The following is a 9,956-nucleotide window of genomic DNA, read 5'->3' on the forward strand; positions in this document are numbered from 1 at the left end:
TGTCCGTATTGCTGAATGCAATGAAAGTGTGGAAGTTAAGGAGTACTTCTTGTCCTTCCTCCAGGTTACTGAGACTACTGGGGGTTTTCTGACGGACATTGTGTTAAATGAACTCAAAAGTTTGGGAGTTCCCCTTGAAAACTGCAGAGGCCAGGGTTATGACAATGGCTCTAATATGAAGGGGAAACATTCTGGTGTTCAGGCAAGAATCTTGGCCTTAAATCCACGTGCATTTTTTGTACCCTGTGGCTGTCATAATCTCAATCTAGTAATTGGTGATGCTGCAAAGTCTTCTATAGATGCTGTTTCATTCTTTGGTAATCTGCAACGAATGTATACTCTGTTTACATCCTCTACTCAGAGGTACAAAATATTTCGGGATAACGTGTCTGGTCTAACTGTAAAGCCGCTGTGTGAGACCAGGTGGGAGTGTAGGGTAGAAAGTGTGAAAGCAGTGAGATACCAAGTGGGTGCAGTTTATGATGCCTTAGTTTCAGTGGCGGAAGTTACAAAAGGGAAGGATCCTAAGGCATACTCAGAAGCAGCATCACTGAGCAGTACAATGAAAAGTGCTAAGTTTTTAATAGCGCTGGTAGTCTGGTATGATGTATTAGTAAGGGTTGGACAAGTCAGTAAACTTTTACAAAGCTCATCCATGCAGATTGCTCAAGCAGTTCTTCTGCTTGAAGAACTGAAAAGGTTTTAACAGAATACAGGGCCACAGGGTACGAAAAGGCAAAAGTGACTGCTACTGAGCTAGCTGAAGAACTGGAGGTAGAACTCAAGTTTCCTGGTGCAGATGAGGTGAGACCCAGGAAAAAGAGGAAGCTTTTTGGTTATGAAGGTGACGATGAGTGTCTAACTAGTCCTGAACAGAATTTTAAAATCAACTTTTTCAACTCTCTTGTTGATGTTGCACTGTCATCTGTGCAGGACAGGTTCACTCAACTTGCAGCTCATAGTGCTACTTTTGGCTTCCTCTACAACATACAAGACCTCTGTAATGTTTCTGATGATGAGCTATTGCAGCTCTGTAAAGACTTGCAGAATCTTTTAACGCACAATGACTCTGCTGATATCGATGCAGTAGAGCTGTATGAGGAATTGAAAACCCTTTGCCACATTATGCCAAAGGGATTATCAGCACTGGATGTCCTTAATGTAATGAAAAAGCGTGGGTTAGTGGAGATATTCCCACAGGTAGTGGTATCTCTACGCATTTTGTTGACTTTGCCAGTGACCGTTGCATCTGGGGAGAGAAGCTTTTCCAAACTCAAACTAATTAAAACATACTTAAGAAGTACTATGCTACAGGATAGACTTGTGGGCTTGGCTATGATTTCTATTAATAATGAAATATCTTGCCAGATAGACTCTGCTGATATAATTGATAGATTTGCTCAGTGCAAGGCAAGAAAAGTGCGGTTTTAGAAAGTGGTTAGGTATGAATCCACCATGTGCAAATTTTGTATGACTTTACAACAGTTGTAAGCAGAAGGCACTGTAGTTCTGTAGTATACAAGTTCCTGTACGGAAGCACTACAGTGGAGTTGGCAGGTAAGCACCAAGTATGGCCAGCTATGCACTTCTATATTGTAACATACCTGAATGGGTATAGCGAAGCCAACTGCACATGTTCTTGCATGTGTACTGAAGGTATAGTTGCCTACTGCCAATAGGATCATTGCCAGTCTTTGATAAATTATCTGACTGGTACAGTATATTTAACATTGTGAAAACAAGCCTACTATTAAGTGACTCAAGCCTACTGATTTTAAGTGACTCTAGTAGAAATGACAGTCTGAACAAGTGTAACATTTCACTGAAACATAGCATCTAGAAATGTCAGACTGTGTCTGTATTGCTGAATGCAATGAAACTGTGGAAGGAAATGTGTACTTCTCCTTCCTCCAGGCTACTGAGACTGCTGCTGGCTTTCTCAGTGACATTGTGGTAAATGAACTGAAGTTAAAGTTCCACAAAACTGCAGTGGCCAGGTTATGACAATGGCTGTTAACATGAAAGGAAACTGTTCAGGCAAGAATTTTCTTTAGATCCACATGCATTTCTTGCACCCTCTGGCTGTCACACAATCACAATCTAGTAATTGCTGATGCAAACTAACTTTTCAGTAGATGCTGTTTCATTCTTTGGTAATCTGCAATGAATGTACACTGTTTACATTCTAACTCTAGTACAAACTATTTTGGCATGTGTTGGGTCTAACTGTAAAGCCACTTGGACCAGGTTGAAGTGCAAGGAGAAAGTGTCAAAGCAGTGTGATCTGAAGTGGGTGCACTTTGCAATGCCTTGGTTTCAGTGGCAAAACTTACAAAAGGCAAGGATCCTAAGGCATTTCTGAAGCAGCATTGCTGAGCAGTACAATAAGTGTTAAAGTAAACTTTTAACACTCTTGTTGTTGCACTGTCATTTCAGAAGGACTGGTTCACCCCACTTACAGCTGACAGTGCTACTTTTGGCTTCCTCAACACACAGGAACTCTTGGTAGTTACTGAAAATATTTCAGTTGTCTGTTAACCCACTTTGCATTTGCTGATATTGATGCAGTAGAGCTGTATGAGGATTTAAACACTGATAATCCCTCTGGAGTAATGTCAGTGCTTGATGTCCTTAATGTAATCGTGTATTTGCCTCTTACTAGAGGTAGCGCTGTGCATTTTGTTGACACTGCATGTGACAGTTGCATCTGGGGAGTGAAGTTTCTCCAAACAAGTACTATGTTACAAGGTAAACCTGTGGGATTGGCTATGATCTGAATTAATAACTGCTCTTGCCAGATGTTATATGCTGATATAACTGATTACAAGGCATGAAAAGTGCAGCTTTTTGTAAGTAGCTAGGTAGAGACTGAACAGTATGCAAAGTATGTATGATTTCACATCTGATGTACTCTGTAGTCTGATCCTACAGCGGAAGGCATAACAATACTTTTCAATGCCAGAGTTCCTGTAGGGCAGCAGCACAAAGTACTGTCGACTAGGCACTATTCTGTACTACTGGAACTGGCTTACTTGAATTGCTAGGACAAAGTTGAACCCTATTCTTCTGTCTGCTAATGTTTCTGCATGCATAATGGAAGGTGTGGTTGCATAATGGCAGTAGGGTCATTGCCAGTGTTCCTGTAGGGCAGAAGCACAAAGTACTGTCAACTAGGCACTATTCTGTACTACTGTAACTGGCTTACTTGAATTGCTAGGACAAAGTTGAACCCTATTCTTCCATCTGCTAATGTTTCTGCATGCATAATGGAAGGTGTGGTTGCATAATGGAAGTAGGGTCATTGCCAGTCTATCTGCCAGTTGCAGTATACAGTGAACTGTGCCAACTGAACACTAGTTGCCTCATGCAGACATGACAATACAAGTGTAACATGTCACATGAAACTGTCCGTTTTGTGAATGCAATGAAACTGGAAGGAAAGGGGTACTTTTTGTCCTTCCATGTTACTGGGACTACTGGTGGATTTCTCAATGACCATGTTAAATGAACTTAAGTTTGGGAATTCCACTAGATAACTGCAGAGGCCAGGGTTATGACATATTGGCTCGAAATATGAAAGGAAACATTCTGGTTTTGCAGGAATCTTGTCTTTAAATCCACATGCATTTGTTGTACCCTCGGGCTGTCACAATCTCAATCTTGTAAAAAGTGATGCTGCAAAGTCTTCAGTAGATGTTTCATTCTTTGGTAATCTGCAACGAATGTACACTTTTCAGAGGTACAAAATATTTTGTGATGTGTCAGGTCTATCTGTAAAGCCACTTTGTGAGACCAGGTGGAAGTGTAGGGTAGAAAGTGTCAAAGTGGGTGCACTTTCCAATGCCGTGATGTTGTCAGGTCTATCTGTAAAGCCACTTTGTGAGACCAGGTGGAAGTGTAGGGTAGAAAGTGTCAAGCACCCTAAAGTGGGTGCACTTTGCAATGCCTTGGTTTCAGTGGCAGAACTTACAAAAGATCCTAATGCATATCTGAAGCAGCATGGCTAGTACAAGTGCTAAGTTTTTAATAGCACTGGTGGTCTGGTATGATGCATTAGTGAAGGTTGGAAAAGTCAGTAAACATTTGCAAAGCTCTTCCATGCAAATTGATCAATGAACTGAAAAGTGTTTTAACATAATACAGGGCCACAAGGTACAAAATGGCAAAAGTCACTACTACTGAGCTAGCAGAAGCACTGGAGGTAGAATTCCAGTTTCCTGGTGCAGATGAGGTGAGACCCAGGAAAGTGGAGGCTTTTATCAACCAAATGACTTAGTCCTGAACAGAATAAAGTCAACTCAACACTCATGTTGATGCAGTCATCTGTGAAGGATGGGTTCACTCAATGTCCAGCTCAGTGCTACTTTTGGCTTCTCTACAACATACAAGAACTCTTGGTAGTTACTGAACATATTTCAATTCTGTCTGTTAACCCAGTTGGAATCTGCTGATATTGATGTAGTACAGCTGTATGAGGAATTAAACACTTTAACACATTACTCCAAAGGGATTATCAGTGCTGGATGTCAATGTAATAAAGCGCGTATTACTTAAGATATTCCCACAGGTAGTGGTAGCTCTGCACATTTTGACACTGCTAATGACAGTTGCATCTGGGGAGAGAAGCTTCTCCAAACTACAACTAACATATTTAAGTACTATATGACAAGATAGACTTGTGGCCTTGGCTATCTCAATGAATGAGGTATCTTGCCAGAGACTATGGTGATATAATTGATTTGCTCAGTGCAAGGCACGATAAGTGCAGCTTTAGTAAGTAGCTAGGTAGGTAATGAATGGTGTGCAAATTATGCATGATTTCACGTCTGATTTAACCTGTAGTCAAGATTTTACAGTGTAAGGCATAACAATTGTGCAGTATGCCAGAGTTCCTGTAGGGAAGCAGTACAGCAAAGTTGGAAAGGGAAGCTGAGTACTGTCAGTTGTGCACTTCTCCATTACTGTGACTGGCAAACCTGAATGGATATAACAGTCAAACCCTGGTCTTGCATCTGCTAATGTTTCAGGAATTGGTTATGTCTAGGCTTGTGTAGACCCTAGGGCCAATCTTGGGTTCATTGTGTAATTAAAGGTGTAGTTGTATAATGCCAATAGGGTCAGTGCCAGTCTCAAATTACCAATGATACACCACATTTCAGAGGGAATGTGCCAACTGAAATCTCTAAGACTGCAGTAAACATGACAGTTTGTACAAGTGTAACATTTCACTGTGAAACATTGCATATAGAAATGTACATCAAATGGCAGCAGGGGAATAAAACCAAACTATTACAATGTCTGAAGCATGAACCAGCTAAATGAGTCTTCAAATAACTCAAGTGTACCTGACAGTTTGGCAATTTAAACTTAAGTCACACATTAAATAGAAATGTGTAGTAGCCAGCAATGAAATAAAATCTGACCATTTCAATGTCTTTAACATGAACTATGCCTAACCTTTTCAAAATTACTCTAGCAGACCAGGCACTTTTTTCTTTTGTACACATTAATTGTGAAGTATTGCATATAGAAATGCATGAATAGCAGCAGATAAAATGTGACAAATTTTGATGTCTAACATTGAAGTGCACCAACTGAAATCTAATGTCTTCAACTTAAGTGGACCTGACAGTTTGTACAAGTTAATCACTTTTTACTGTTGAACACTGCATTTAGAAATGCACATCTAATAGCCGGCAAAGGAATACTTGAACGACTATTGTTGGCATGAAGGGTGTCAATTTACGTGGACCTCACACATTTCATTGTGAAACATGTGCATATAGAAATGTACATCTAATGGCAGCAGTGGAATAAAACCGGACTACAATGTCAAGCATGAACTGAACCAGCTAAATGAATGTCTTGAAGTTACTCATGTGGACCTGACACTTTGCAAGTTAAACATTTAACTGTCAAATATTGCATATAGAAATGTCTAGGAGCCAGCAATTAAATAAAATCTGACAATTTCAATATCTAACATTAATTGTGTCAACTGAAACCCAATGTTTTAAATCAAGCAGACTGGACAGTTTTTAGAAGTGAAACACTTTTTATTGAAGACTGCAGTTGGAAATGTTCATCTGGTAGCCAGCAAAGGAACAATTAAATGACAATTTCCAATGTCTTTCACATGAAGTGACAATTCAAGTGCACCTGGCAGTTTATACAAGTGTCAAACATGCATATAGAACTGTACATGTAATGGGAGAGCAATGCAATAAAGTCATCTGACAATTTATGAACTGTATTAAGTAAATGTCTAGCAGCCAGCAATGAAATAAAATCTGACTATTTCAATGTCTCTAGCATTAATTGTGCCAACTGAAACCTGTTTTCAAATTGGTCAACCAGAACTGACAGTTTGTACAAATGCAAAATTTTACTGTCAAAGATTGCATATAAAAATGTACTTGACAAGTAATGGAATAAATCATTTGACACTATCAATGTCTCTCGTCTTAAATATGTCTTCAAATTACTTGCATTGACATGATGGCTGAAAGTAGTACACTGTAAAGGTCCCATATCCATCTGCAACCCATAAGGGATAAACGCTGCCAATACAATTCTGAAATCTGCTTAGTGTTAAGTTGTATGCAAAGTTCAAGACATCACTGACTGTAGTAACACTGCTTTCCTTTTTGGCCTCTGGGTCAGCATACAGCTGCAGCACCACCACATCACTATGTAGCTGTCTGAAGTATGTAGACTTGATTGCTGACCTGTGAAGAGCATGAAGCACATCAGGGTATATAGTAAAAATGTAGAGTTGCTGCTACACTAGACCAAATAAGAACTTCTACACAAACATCAATGAAACATCAATGCACATTGCAAAGTTAATACTGTCTCATGACTGCAGATGAACACTACACAAGCAACAGATCAACCAGGTTTAAGGATATTCAGCCTTCAATTGCAGTCAACTAAACTACAAGATGTCTTACAGTATGAAATGGATTTTCATGCATTTAAGCATGGAAAGATCTGGAGTGTTTTGTGGGAGTGACCCTTCTGTGGGCGTGGCTCAAATAGGGGAGTTCCTTGTGTTCAGTGTGGGTGGGGCTTAAGGGGCGCCAGAGCAGTGCTTCGCCTAGGGCGCCGTTTGAGCTAAGGCCGGCCCTGCATGTTGGTGTGAATGACCTCAGACATACCTCCCTGGACTACATGAAAAGAGACATGGAAGAGCTCTCTGATCATGCAACCCAGGCTGGTATGACCCTGACCCTGAGTAGCATCCTGCCCTCACCAAGAATGATGCCACAGTATAAAGAAAAAATTATTAATTTCAACAATTGGCTAAGTTTCTGGTGTCATTCAAAGGGGATCAAGTATTTGCCCGCCTGAGATGACATGCTCAACAAGCCACGTTGCTTCGCAAGAGATGGCTTGCACCTGTCACCCTTAGGCTTTTGAATACTGGCCAAGGCTCTTGCCGCCCCCATAGTGCCTTTTTTAGGCAAGGCTCAAAAGACAAACCCACCACCATAAATAGCACAAGTAACCAAAAACTGAGGGTAATGCTACTCAATGGCAAAAGTCTAAACCTCAAAATGCACTCACTCGAAGCACTCCTCAGTATGGAGAACATTGACATCTGTGCAGTAACAGAAACCTGGTTTAAGGCTCCTGAGAGCACCCCAGCACTACTAGGCTATAACTCATACCATACCTTTCGGCCACAGAACCAGGACCAAAACACAAAAGGCAGGGGTGTATCCATATTCATCAAGGATACCCACACCTCCAGGTTAGTGGCACAGCACAATGCATCAGAGTTCATCCATGTTCAACTAACAATGGGCAAAGCTGCAATCCAAATTGTAGCTTACTACAGATCACCCACCATGAGCCAGGACCCCTATTCTGCATTTCTGGAGACACTGGGAAATATGAAGGTCCTACCAAACAGCCTAATACTGGGTGATTTCAATTACCCAAACATAAACTGAGAGAACTACTCAAGTACTAACTCCCTTGCCCAATACCTCCTAGAATTTATAAACTCGAATGCCGTGGATCAACTAGTCAACACCCCCACCAGAGGGAACAACATATTGGACCTGGTCATCACCAACATGGGCGACTGGTGTTCCACACCGGAGGTCAACCCCTTGCTAGTTAGATCAGACCATAAACTAATCACTCTGGATATCCACATTCCACCCCCACCCCCAATCAAGGAAACCACAGTGAAAAACTTTTCAAAAGCAAACTTCATGTTACTTAAGATCGAGGTGGAAAAGTTCACAGCCCCCATTCTAAAGGACAATGCTGTCCAAGCTGCTGAAACCTTTACAAGAGCACTCTATGAGCATCTTCAGGAATGCATGGGTCGTGCTATCCCAAATAAAACCAAGACTCACTCCTCCAAGAAAAGGAAACCAGTCTAGTGGACCCCTGCCATAAACAAGCTATACAACAGAAGGAGGAAACTAGTACAGAAAAGATTAAAATCCCAAGAAGGAAAGACATCCCTGATCAGTATCAGCAAGAAACTAAGATCCCTCATTACATCATCCAAGGCTAGTTTCAAAATAAAAATTGCCATTGACTCCAAAGATAACCACAAAGCGTTCTTTAGCTATGTCAAGAACCTAAGTGGAAACTCACAGATCTGCTCTGAGTTAGTGCAGAATGGCACAAAATGCACTGAACCAACTGATATTGCCAACATTCTGGCAGACAGGTTTAGTGCAAACTTCATCCCCCCCCCCTCACCCCCTAAAGGGCCAATAACCATACCAGAAGAATGTAGGGCCCTGTCAATCACCAACACACAAGTTAAAACAGCTCTATCAAAAGCCAAAAACACGGCTTCAATGGGACCGGACGGTGTCCCAGGCTGTGTCTTATAAGAGCTCCAAAATGAACTAACCCATCACCTAAATACACTGTGCAAACTCAGCCTCTCTACAGGCTATGTACCCACAGAGTGGCGCACAGCAACAGTTATCCCACTCCACAAAAACGGAGCCACAACGGACCCTGGGAACTATCGTCCTATAAGCCTGACTAGCCTGGTCTGCAAAGCTATGGAGCGCATCATCATGGAACTCATTAACAGAGACATTGGGAACCTCCAAACCTTGGACCCTACCCAGTTTGGCTTTGTTAAGAGCAGATCATGAACATAAACCCTTACGTCATGAGATGGGTTGCCAACTGGCTCATGGATAGAACCCACATGGTTAGAGTTGAAGGTTCTACATCCGACTCTAAACCAGTTACAAGTGGCATCTCCCAGGGCTCAGTCCTAGGACCCCTCCTGTTCGGTATATACTTCTCAGAGGTACAGGAAAGCATAGGAGGACTATGGCTGACCAAGTTCACAGATGACTGCAAACTAGGGGCCATAATTGATTCTCCGGCTGATACAGACACCCTTCAGAAGGGACTCACTGAGATGGATACCTGGTGTCAAAATCATGGCCTCAAGCTAAATGCCAAAAAGTGCATAGTCATCCCCTTTGGAAAAAATAAAATACCCACGAACTACCACATAGGTGGTAGCCCCCTAAATACAGAAAATGTAATAAGGGATCTGGGGACCCAAGTAGATAGTAATCTCTCCTTTGATAATCATATTGCCAAGGTGGTTAGAAAATCCTTCTATGTGGCCCACCTAATCACAAAAGGGTTAGCATCTAGAAAAAAAGAGGTTATTGTGCCTCTCTGCTCATCACTCATTAGACCCATCATAGAATACAATGATCCATTTGGGATCTACCTTACAAGACACCTGCAACAGCTGGAAAGACCACAAAAGTACCTCACCAAGAGGATTACTGGCCTCAAACAGATTCCCTATGCAGCCTGACTCAAGAAACTCCAGCTGTACTCGGTTGCATACCGCTTACTCAGAGGTGATCTCTGCCTGACATACAAGGTCATGTTCAACCCAGAATTGATGGACATGCTTCACCTAAAAAAAAAAACAAATCCCAGAG

The 9,956-nt window shown here is 41.5% G+C and overlaps 1 long non-coding RNA gene across 1 annotated transcript; it reads left to right on the forward strand.

Annotated features, from left to right (window-relative positions):
• The first annotated feature begins 3,147 nt into the window (after positions 1 to 3,147).
• Positions 3,148 to 6,449, forward strand: LOC122803339. Its single transcript, XR_006365108.1, has 2 exons — positions 3,148 to 3,765; positions 3,859 to 6,449. It is a non-coding gene; the product is annotated as an uncharacterized LOC122803339 (long non-coding RNA).
• Positions 6,450 to 9,956: the final 3,507 nt, after the last annotated feature.

Source organism: Protopterus annectens, chromosome 5.part1, assembly GCF_019279795.1.
Source record: "Protopterus annectens isolate FY-2018-M chromosome 5.part1, PAN1.0, whole genome shotgun sequence".
Taxonomy (NCBI): domain Eukaryota; kingdom Metazoa; phylum Chordata; order Ceratodontiformes; family Protopteridae; genus Protopterus; species Protopterus annectens.